The 10903-nt window shown below is 38.0% G+C and overlaps 1 pseudogene; it reads left to right on the forward strand.

The window, feature by feature from the left end:
- The first annotated feature begins 10011 nt into the window (after nucleotides 1–10011).
- LOC114051550 lies at nucleotides 10012–10480 on the forward strand (annotated as a pseudogene).
- Nucleotides 10481–10903: the final 423 nt, after the last annotated feature.

Below are 10903 nucleotides of genomic sequence, written 5' to 3' on the forward strand. Positions count from 1 at the left end.
AATGTTGATACTGATAATAAATAGAAGAAATGAAAATAATGTAGGAAGAGAATAAGGAACATATCTCATCCTTTCTGCTTCTGAAATTCTACTAAGTATACTTTCAATAAACTTCCAGAAGCTGAGCTTATATCCAATATTCAATTATATTCAATAATAAAAAATGCAGTAATTGTATCCATTTCTGTAAGTATCCAAAGAACGTTAAATATAATATAATAATAATACAATATTGACTTATGTAAGGGCCATTTCTATCTGAACTCTATCAGAAAAGTTAAAAAGATGGCTAGTAATAATAATAACATAATGAAACATTACATTTGTCTATCTATTTGCGATTACAAAATTCTTTCATATCTCTTTTGACCCTCCTGAAATCATTGTGAGGTACATAGGGTGGATGCTGTTATCCTCATTTTTAAAGATGAGGAAACTGAGGCTCAGAGGTTATGTGAACTAATCAAGATTATATGGCTCATAAGTGGCAGAATTGGGACTAGCATCCAGGCCTAGATTCTATGTTGTAAGTAGCCTCATACTTAGTCCTGTTTGCTTAATATTCTTAGGGAAATTAATCAAGAAATGTACCCAATATTAACGGGTTCTATTAAATATTAATTTAAATAATTCCTCTATAGTGAATAAGATAGCACTGTGGAGTTAATGTTAGACCATAGTGTGTTCTTTATCTATGAAAATGAATGGGAAAAAAAAGAAAAAAAAAAACACATGTCTAAACTTCTATGACCAACCTTCCAGAAATGCAATAGGAAGCTGGATATCATCTGTGGCACTTCTGTAACTTCTAAGAGTTTTTCTCATGTCCATTAAAAATCTGAAGAGTTTCCAAGGGATACTAAGAAGAAAAAGGCTAGACATCATGGAAGCAAGATACAATGAGGTCTGACAATTCATTAAAAGTATCTTTTGGGCAGGACTGATTGCCCTCTCAAATTTTGGTGGCTGCAAAACAAAAAAAGACGAAGTCCTAATATCATGTTTAACTGGCTGACATCCTCTCTGTTTTTTAATATAAAAAGGATTTCAAGTGCCATATTCATTGTCAAACACTGAAGTGGTATGAATAGGAAATCAACGTAGATGAATTATAGTGTGTGTGCATCAATGTCAGTGTCAATCCCAAGAATTTGTACGTGTTTACAAACTCTTTCGCCTGGGTATTCTTTGTTCTGCTTGTGATATTAATCTGTGGAAATCAGCATTATTTTGTTTATAGTTTAGAAATAAAGTTTTTCATTTTCACTGAAATTAATGGGACTTATTAAAATGGCACTTTCTATTGGCAGATGCCTAGGCCTCATAATAAATTCTCTGTTGCTTAGACTAGAAAAAGATGCTGTTTAAAGGACAATGCTTGTAAACTGAAATATAAGGCCAAGTCATGGAAAAGTCATTGAAAATGAAGCTTGTCCCACTATAAACTGGGTGTCAATATCAAACCAATTAGTATTAGAATCTGACAACTAACTTCATCTACTATTGAGTAAGATTGCAACCCTCTAATCAATAGGTTTTAGGGACTGTAATGATAACACAGTAATTTGGCTGCGACTGGGTTGTTTGTTTTTTTGTTTTTGTTTTTGTTTTCGTTTTTGTTTTGTTTTTTTGTCTTGTGCTTTGAGGTTGTATGAAAGCTTTTGTTAAGTCAGACTGGCTGTAGCCTTAAAAGACGAATTCTTCTTAGGTCAGAGAAAGTCAGATTGTTGTGCAGTGATTATAACTCTGAAAAGAAATGACAAAGTAGGCCTGGGCCATTTAGCAAACCAGCCAACAAACCTTTCCAAAGGACTACTGAAACTTAAGAAGGCCCCAAATCATCTCATCTGCAGAAAGACTTGTGCTCCAGACTTCAAACAGCACTGAATGGGATCTGCTGAAAAACACTCATCTCTACACTGCTGCCTCATGAAGTTAGACCTGAATCATCTCAGGAAGTCTCTGTCAACTCAATAAAGAGAGAGGGGTCCTGAAAGCGGGTGTGAACATACACTATCCTCTCACAGAAATGCAGTCTGATTTGTAGCATGGAAACAGAAATCACTTCAACTTCTATGAGAAGGGAAAGGGGGGAAAAACCCACTTTAGAGAAAGAACACAAAATCCCATGTGCTCCCAGTTCTTGGAAACGCCTCTTCAATGTAAAGCATGGAAGGTGTGCACCTTTTATTATTTATTCTTTGCCTTGGAGTACATGTCAGTGTAGAATAGCTTTGCTGGTATGGAATTGGAAAGAGACCGAGTAACACAGATATTCCATTGTTTGTCTCTGTTGAGTGAAGGGCTGGAGGAAGAAATGCTTTGGAATGCGGGAGAAACAGTTTGGTTTGTCATAAAACACAGGAGTAGGGGAGGGACCATCCCCTCCCTCTACCCCTGCACTTCCCCTCAGCTCTTTCTCATCTCTCAGTAATTGAGGGAATGTTAAATCCCCCCCCAACACATACACACACAATCACTCAAAATAATAAATAGTCAAAGTGCCCATGTCACAGCTTCAAACACAAAGATCACTCTCTGAACATTTGCAAAAATGAGAACCTACTTGGATCCCCCCTCATCACCATGCCTACACCCTCAATTAAAACAATGCCCCTGATAGCAGGCAGTATCATCTGCATTTTATTCCACTCATGAGCAAAATAACAAGTTACTCAAGCCTGCGGCACTCATGAGTGATATGGGGCGTGTAATATCCTTTCCATTGAGTTTCCTATTATTAAGCTTGAAATAAGGAGTTCAGAATTGACTGTGACAATGATTTTATCTAGTGTTGGCATCGCCATTAGCTTTTGCAGTTTACTGCTAATAAAACTTTAAATTTGCTATTACTCGTAATAACCTTCTTGCCACCTTAGCTGGAGAAATTAGACAAAGAACCCCACTGACATGTGGCTAGTGACATTTTCAGGGAAGCACCGGATGAAATTTGGGGAAGGCAGTGACTGTTATTTACCATAGTGTAATAAAGTCAGGCCCCCAATGGCCCTTGGCTAGGCTAATTTAAAGCACCTGGGCCTGGGGTTGTAAGGGCTCATAAAAGAACAAAGGATTTGAGTTCCTGTCCATGTTATTGTCATCCAAAGCCTTCTTGTTTATTTCCTTCCTTTCTACTTAGCTAAGAACAGAGAAGGGCATGTTTGCTGTATCCAGGGCCATGGAAAGCTTCTCTGTCCAGGCCTACATGAGATTGAAGTAATTATCCAGAAAATAATACCCCTGTAGCATTTTCAACCAAAACATACAGATCACTGAGGCAAAAACCCTGGTGTGTGCATGTGCATGCACCCACATGCACATGTGCTCATCAATTTTTCTTTGTTCAAGAGAATAGAGCCCTTAATGACTAGAGTTTAATTAACTTTACACAGCAGTCTGGTCAAATTCCAAAGATGTGGGGCTGTTGAATAGCATTCTGGTGTCTAGATATCTAGGGATTGGTTATAACCTACATCAAGAGGCTTGCATTAAACACCTACTATGTCTGTCTAGATTTTATAGCCCTTCAGAACCTGTCCCCTACCTACCTTTCCACTCTTATTTTATTCCCCCTTCTATACTTTATTGTTCACCATAAAGAATTGCTTTTTTTTTCTGTTCCTTATACATAATACCCCATGTCTTATCTCCATGTCTCTATACTGGCTATCCTCCAGGACATAGCTAGAATGTAATCTCACCTCATTTATGCCTCTTAGAATCCCTTGTTTCCTTAAAAATTCTGCTTTGACGCTTTCCCTGTGAAAATTTCCCAATCTCCTCAGCTGCTAGTACCTTACCCCACAAATAATTTTACCTTGTACTTATTTGGTATGTGGTTTATATGTGTGTGTGTGTGTGTGTGTGTGTGTGTGTATACATTGGCATTTATTTATTTGCCATTTTCTCCCCCAGTAAAATGTAAGTTTTTTGAGGGTAGGGATTATTTCATGTCTGTATTTGTTTCTCCAGCACCTAGTTCACAGAACATCATTGGTGCCTAATAAATTCTTGGTGATTACCAATTTCAAGACATTATGCTATGCATGAGAGATAGAAAGACAAACATGAAATAATCCCGGTCATCAAGGAGCCTACAAGCAATTAGGGAAGGGAAATACATAATTGTTTATTTATGCAAATAGATAAATATTTCCATGATAAATTAGAGAGGAAGAAAAGAACATTAATCACTGGGATTGGAGAATCCAAGAAAACTCATAGTAGGTGGTCAGCTTAACAGGAGTGGTGCTCTCATGTAAAGTCGGTATTGATTGTTATAGGTGAAGATGGGGAGGGAAGACATTCTGGGTTTTGGGGATTGTGTGTTCAAAGGCATGAAAGTGAAAGAAAGAGTGAAGAGTTCAGGGAAAAATAAGTAGGTCAATTCACACTGTCCCGTGGTCATAGCATATAGGACATTGTTAATCTTCAGAAAGTTAGCTTCCAGAACCTTCTCCAATGGTCCAGCATCTTGAGAACTGGCCCAGAGTGTGTTATAGAATTTATTACACTTTTGGCGCTAAGAATTTTATTTCCATTTCTATATTGGTTACTGATAGTATGAAAGCAAACAAAAATTATAAAGCAAAGCAAAGCAAAACAAGGGAATGAGGTTAACTATTTAACTAGAATATTTGGGTATATTTGTGCTTCAAAACATGATAATAATTTTATATGAAGATCTGTCAAAGGACAAAGGATCCTTAGCCTGGAGAAGAAAAAAAAACAATGTGGACATGATAGTGACCTTTAACTGTCTGAAGGGCTGTCATATGGAAAAGGAATTAAACTCATTCTTCTTGATCCCAGATGGTAGAACCAAGCGCAATGGAAAAAAAAGTTGTAGACAGGAAGTTTTCAGCTAAATCTAAGGAAAACCTCCCTAATAATTAGAATTATAAAAAAAAAATGAGCTCATTGGGTTAGTGGTGGGTGGACGTGGGGGATGATTTCTTAATTTGGCCCTAACTGGAGGCCTTTAAGCAGATGCCCAGTTTTTATGAATGTGCTAGAGGGGATCCTTGTTAGTATGGATTGAATTAAGTATCCTCAGAGGTCCCTTCAACACTGAGATTCTGTTGTTCTCTGATTTTTTTTTTAAATTTTCCTTTGTTTGTTACAATGAGAGTTAGTCAACAAGCTTTTTATGGGAGTTCGCAGGTCACATCTAGTCAGATCATGCTTCCATGCTTTGGATTTCAGTCATCCTAGCCATACAGGGAGGAGAAAATTGGCCCTACCACATTCTGTTGTATTAGAATTCTTATTATTCTCTATCCTTGGCTAAGATGGCTTAGTGTTTTGATTGTAAGATATGAAAACTTGAATATCCAGCATCAAATTCAAGTCTTCTACTCAGGTTAAGGACTATATATATTCACTCTAGCCATTTCCCTCCCTCTTTCTCCTCTTGCCTTGACTCCATGGTACAATTTTGCTATTTTTGGCTTTCTATCACATTCCTAATTTTCTTCTCATTTTAAGGGACCAAATTTGATTAAGAAATGTGACTCTGAGGGAGAGAAGTTCATCCCTCAGACAAGGAAGTTCTTCCGGGTATTGCTGGCCAGCCAAAAATCAACATTTCTGTCAGTGCTCTGAGCAAAGATAACTGAGAGTGGCAATGGAGAGGCTCATATACTCCAGATTTCCTGAGCTGTGGAGATGTTTCTAATTGGAAGAACGGCAATTCTGGCCTCAGAAATGTCTCTACTTGAATGTAATTGGTAATTGTTGTCCCATCTGGCGATGTGTTTTTTAAATGTTGGTAATGTGAACATTTTTGTTACTCACATCACTGCCAGAAATTCCTTCTCTCTCTTCTCAGTTACACACCTTTCCCATGAGCATGTGAGTTACCCATCAATCCCTGTCCAGTTGTTTTTCAGTCTTGTCCAACTCTTCATGACCCCATGTAGGATTTTCTTGGCAAAGATACTGCAGTGATTTGCCATGTCTTTCACCAGCTCATTTTACACATGAGCAACTGACACAAACAGGTTTAAGTGACTTGCCCAGGGGCACAAAGAGCTAGTAAGTATCTAAAGTTGGATTTGAACTCAGGAAGATTAGTCTTCCTGACTCCAGGTCTTGCACACTATCTGCGTGCCATCAATCCTAGTGCAAATTTAATTATTTCTTTCTATCCTTGAATCATCCGCTTACCTTTGCATGCATTTATTCATTCATTCATTCAGCATTTTTAAATCATCTGCAAAGTACTAGACTCAATGCTATGAATTAGAGACACAAAGGCAAAAATGAAGCAATCAAGCTACAGTAACATTATTTCTAAGTCTAACCAGGGTTAGATTAGGTAATCTAATCAGAGTTCTGTCCTGGGCTCTCTTCTCTTCTCTCTCATTACTACTTCACTTGGTGACCTCATCAGCTCCCATGGATTTAAGTATCATTCTCAAATAATTCTCAATGGTAATTCTCAAGTCTACCTTTCCTGCCCTAGTCTCCCTGCTCACCTTCAGTCTTGCATCTTTAACTTCCTTTCAGACACCTCAAACTATTTTACAAGTAGACATCTTAAACTTAGTATTCTGAAACACAATCTATTATATTTCCTGCCTACTTCCCTATTACTGTAGAGAACAATACCATCTTTCCAGTTCCTCAGGCTTGCAACCTGGGAGTTATGCTGAATTCCTCACTGTGTCTCACCACTCACCCCTCATATGCATTTTGTTGCCAAGGCCTATTGTTTTCACCTTTGCAACATCTTATAAAATCAGTTATATTAGGTGCATTATCCAGAAAATATGTGACTTCTTTGATTCCAGTTTTCCGCATAATAATGCAATTCTGAACATAATAATACCCCAATCACTGAGCTCCCTGTCTTCCTTTAAGTCTCACCTAAAATTCCACCTCCCACAACAAGCCTTCCTGTTCATTAATTCCTATTTTCCAGTATATAGCTTGGTTTGTATATATTGGCTTGTATGTTGACTTCCTTATTAGATTGTAAGCTCCTCAAGGGTGCGAGCTGTATTTTGCCTTTTTTTTTTTAATATGCACAGAGCTTAGTACAATTCCTGGCACATGCTTAATAAATGTTTATTGAATTGAAATGTAATCTTTTTGGGAAAGCCTAGTGAAATGTTACTTTTTATGTAAGTGAATATTGTTAGCCTCCCTTCCTCTCCTTCCTCCCCCTCAGAATGTAAACTCTTTGAGAGGAGAGATTGTTTCATTTTTGTCTTTGAATTCCTGGTATATAGTAATTACTTTAAAAACACATGTTGATTTATTGATGTAGCTTTTACTGATCGCCAGTTTTTAGCATTCACTTCCTCATGAGATTAATTTTTTAAAAATATATTTTGTTTTTATTTGTTTACATGTTTTGTGATCCCAGTTGAACATAAGGACAGCACCTAGCATGGTACATGGCCCATACTAATCAATTATTAAATTTTTTTTTAAATTAAATTTCTGATAATTATTGAATTAAAGAAAATTTTAAAAGAAAGGGCAAATAACTAAATAAAGACTAGATATAAAGTATGATATATGCTTAATCTAAGCATGTATCTTAATATAAGATATATCTTAATATGATATATATCTTAATCTAAGTGACCTAAATTGCCTTGCTTTGTTAAATTCCCTAATTCCACCCAAACCCCAGGGAATGCCATCTTGGATTTTGTGCCAGTAGCAAATGGTATCTCCCACAAACCAGACTTTTATTCCCTGTGGGAATATGAATTCCTCTTTTTACATCTGGAATTCATTTGTAGAACCACAAAAAGTTGGTGAGAAAGAAAGAATTTAGTGCAGAAAATGATATTACGGACCAACTCACTCTGAGTTAGTTAGAAATGGAAAATTACTTGGAGTCAGGTGAAAAAATAATGTCAGGTTTCACTATCCGACCAGTGGAGGAAAGGGGGCTTGAGCTGTTGAGAAGTGTTGCTATTGGATTTAGGATAAAGGCTTTAGTAACAGAAATTGAATGAAAACAGGCCAGGAAAGACTGGGGGTTCCTTTTCTCTGCAGTGCGAAGGGATCATTTCTGGGCATTCATTCAAGCAATCAATCAATCGATAAACATTTATTAAGGACCTACTGTGTGCCAGGATCTGTGTTACTTGCTAGGGATATAAAAAGAGGAAAAAGATAGCCACCATTTTCAAGGATCTCACAATCCTACTGGGACAGACAATAACTAAACTAATACACAAGCAAGCTACATACAGGATAAAAAGGAAATAGTTAAGAGAAGGAAAATACTAGAAATAAAGTGGGTTGGAAAAGGTTCCCTGTAGAAGATGATATTTTAGTTGGGACTTAAAGGAAATTGAGAAAACTAGTAGACAGACTTAAGGAGAGAATGTTCCAGACATTGGGAACAGTCAGAGAAAACACACAGAGTTAAGTGATGGAGTGCCTTGTTTGTGGAACAGCCAGAAAGCCAGTGGCACTGGATCAAAAAGTATGGGGTGAGTAGTAAGATGTAAGAAAACTGAAAAAGGGGCAGCTAGGTGGTGAAGTAGATAGAGTGTTAGCCTTGGAGTCAGGAGGACCTCAGTTCAAATCTGGCCTCAGACACTTGAAACTTACTAGCTGTGTGACTCTGGGCAAGTCGCTTAACCCTAATTGCATCACAAAAAATCAAACAAATGAAAATAAAACCCTGAAAAGGTAGGAGGAGGTTAGGACCAAACAGAATACTTTGTATTTGATCCTGGAGGTAATAGAGAGCCATTGGAGTTTATGGAGTAGGGAGGTAATATGGTCAGATCTGCAGTTTAGGAAAAATCCCTTCAGTGATTGAATAGAGGAAGGATTAAAGTTGGAATAGATGAAGCAGACTGAGTACTTTATCTCAATAGCAGAGGCAAGATGTGATAAGGGCCTGCTTTAGAGTTGTGGCAGTGTCAGAGAAGAGAAGGGAACCTATTCAAGAGACGTGGCAAAGATGAAATCAATAGGCCTTGGCAATAAATTGGTTATGAAGGAGGAGAGATAGTGAGGAGCTAGCATGATCATAGATTGCAAGTGTTGAAGGATTGAGAGGATGGTGTTACCCTCTGCTGTTTGTCTTTTGTTCTTGAAGAGGACCAATGACTCATGAGGGTGACGTCATGACTTGTGCACGAATTGGATTTAAGAGACAGAGTTGTGTGTGCAAAGTTATCAGCCTCACTCTCTCCTCCACTCAGCAGTCCAGTGGCAAGATAAAAATCAAGACAACTGGTAATTCCCCCTGTTTCCCTCCACAGAAGTAGAGAAAGTGGGAGGTAGGGATGGTTTAGGAGAAAATATCATGAATTCTGTTTTGGACATGTTGAGTTTTAGGTGTCTGTTGGATATCTGTTTTGATGTCTGAAAGGTAGTTGGAGATAAGAGATGGGAGGTTAGTAGAGAGTTAGGTTGGGGTTATAGGAAGATTTGAGAATCGTTAGCATTCTTATGTTTAGTCAAGGGTGCTCCTAATATGGAATAACCATCTATCATCAGGCAGGCAACTGAGTGGCACAGTGATTGGAGGCAGGAAGACCTGAGTCCAAATACTGACTCAGCTGCTTGCTAGCTATGTGACACTGGGCAAGTTCTTTATCTGTAAAATGAGGATTATAATAGCACCTTCCTCACAGGGTTGTTTTGAGGTTCAAATGAGAAAACACATGTAAAATGCTTTGCAAACCTTAAAGTGCTATATAAAATTAGCTGTCATTAGTACTGAGAGTCAGCACATTGTAGTGGATATAATGTTTGGCTAATAATCAGAAATACCTAGGTTCAAATCCTGCTTCTAACATATAGTTAGAAGCGACTACCTGTGTGACCCTGGGCAAGTCACATAATCTCTTGGTGCTCTGGTCAGCTTTTTTGTACTGTAAATTATAGCTAAGTTGCTGATCTATATCAGCAAAGGATATTTAATACTCTGATGACATTACATACTAAACCCCTTTCTGTCCCCTCCCCCAACAAAAGAAAACAAAGCAAAGTACTTAGGAAGAGAAGTGATTTCTAAAATATCAAGAAATGGCTCTCTTTTCTCTCGGCCCGGGAGGCGGCAGCACGGGTAAGTACCGTTGTCTTCGTACTGCTAGAAAGCTCCGAAGCCACAGGAGAGACCAAAAGTGGCATGACAAACAATATAAGAAAGCTCATTTGGGCACTGCCTTGAGGGCCAACCCATTTGGAGGAGCACCTCACACAAAAGGTATTGTCTTGGAAAAAGTTGGTGTGGAAGCCAAGCAGCCCAATTCCACCATCAGGAAGTGTGTGAGAGTCCAGCTGATTAAGAACGGCAAAAAAAATTACTGCCTTTGTTCCCAGTGATGGCTGCTTGAACTTCGTTGAGGAAAATGATGAAATTTTGGTTGCTGGATTTGGTCGAAAAGGTCATGCTGTTGGTGATATTCCTGGAGTCAGATTCAAGGTTGTAAAAGTTGCAAATGTTTCTCTTCTGGCCTTGTACAAAAGCAAAAAAGAAAGACCAAGATCATAAAAATTGTATGATGTCTTTGTCATAGTAAAAAATTTTCATGTAAAAAAAATTAAAAAAATAAATAAAATATCAAGAAATGGAATGGTACTGGACTGACTGCATCAAAGAATGAAGTGGTTTTTCATTGTAGAAATCATTAACAGCTTTCTGAAGAACTTTAAGATTGATTGTGTGACATGGGAGACACCGGCAGAGGACCAAGTAGCATGGTGCACTTTCATCGAAGGACCTATGCTCTATGAGTGACACAGAATTGCAGTAGTTCAAAAGAAATGTGATATGCACAAATTTAGTGACATCTTTACTCCCAATGTTCATATAGACCATTTGTACCCGACCTGTGGTAAAGCCTTCCAAGCTTGTAATGGTCTGAGCAGCCACAGTCGGCCACACTGTTTCTTGACCCCAACCTAGTTATGTCAT

This window comes from Vombatus ursinus, unplaced genomic scaffold, assembly GCF_900497805.2.
Source record: "Vombatus ursinus unplaced genomic scaffold, bare-nosed wombat genome assembly UNPS02014803.1, whole genome shotgun sequence".
NCBI lineage: Eukaryota > Metazoa > Chordata > Mammalia > Diprotodontia > Vombatidae > Vombatus > Vombatus ursinus.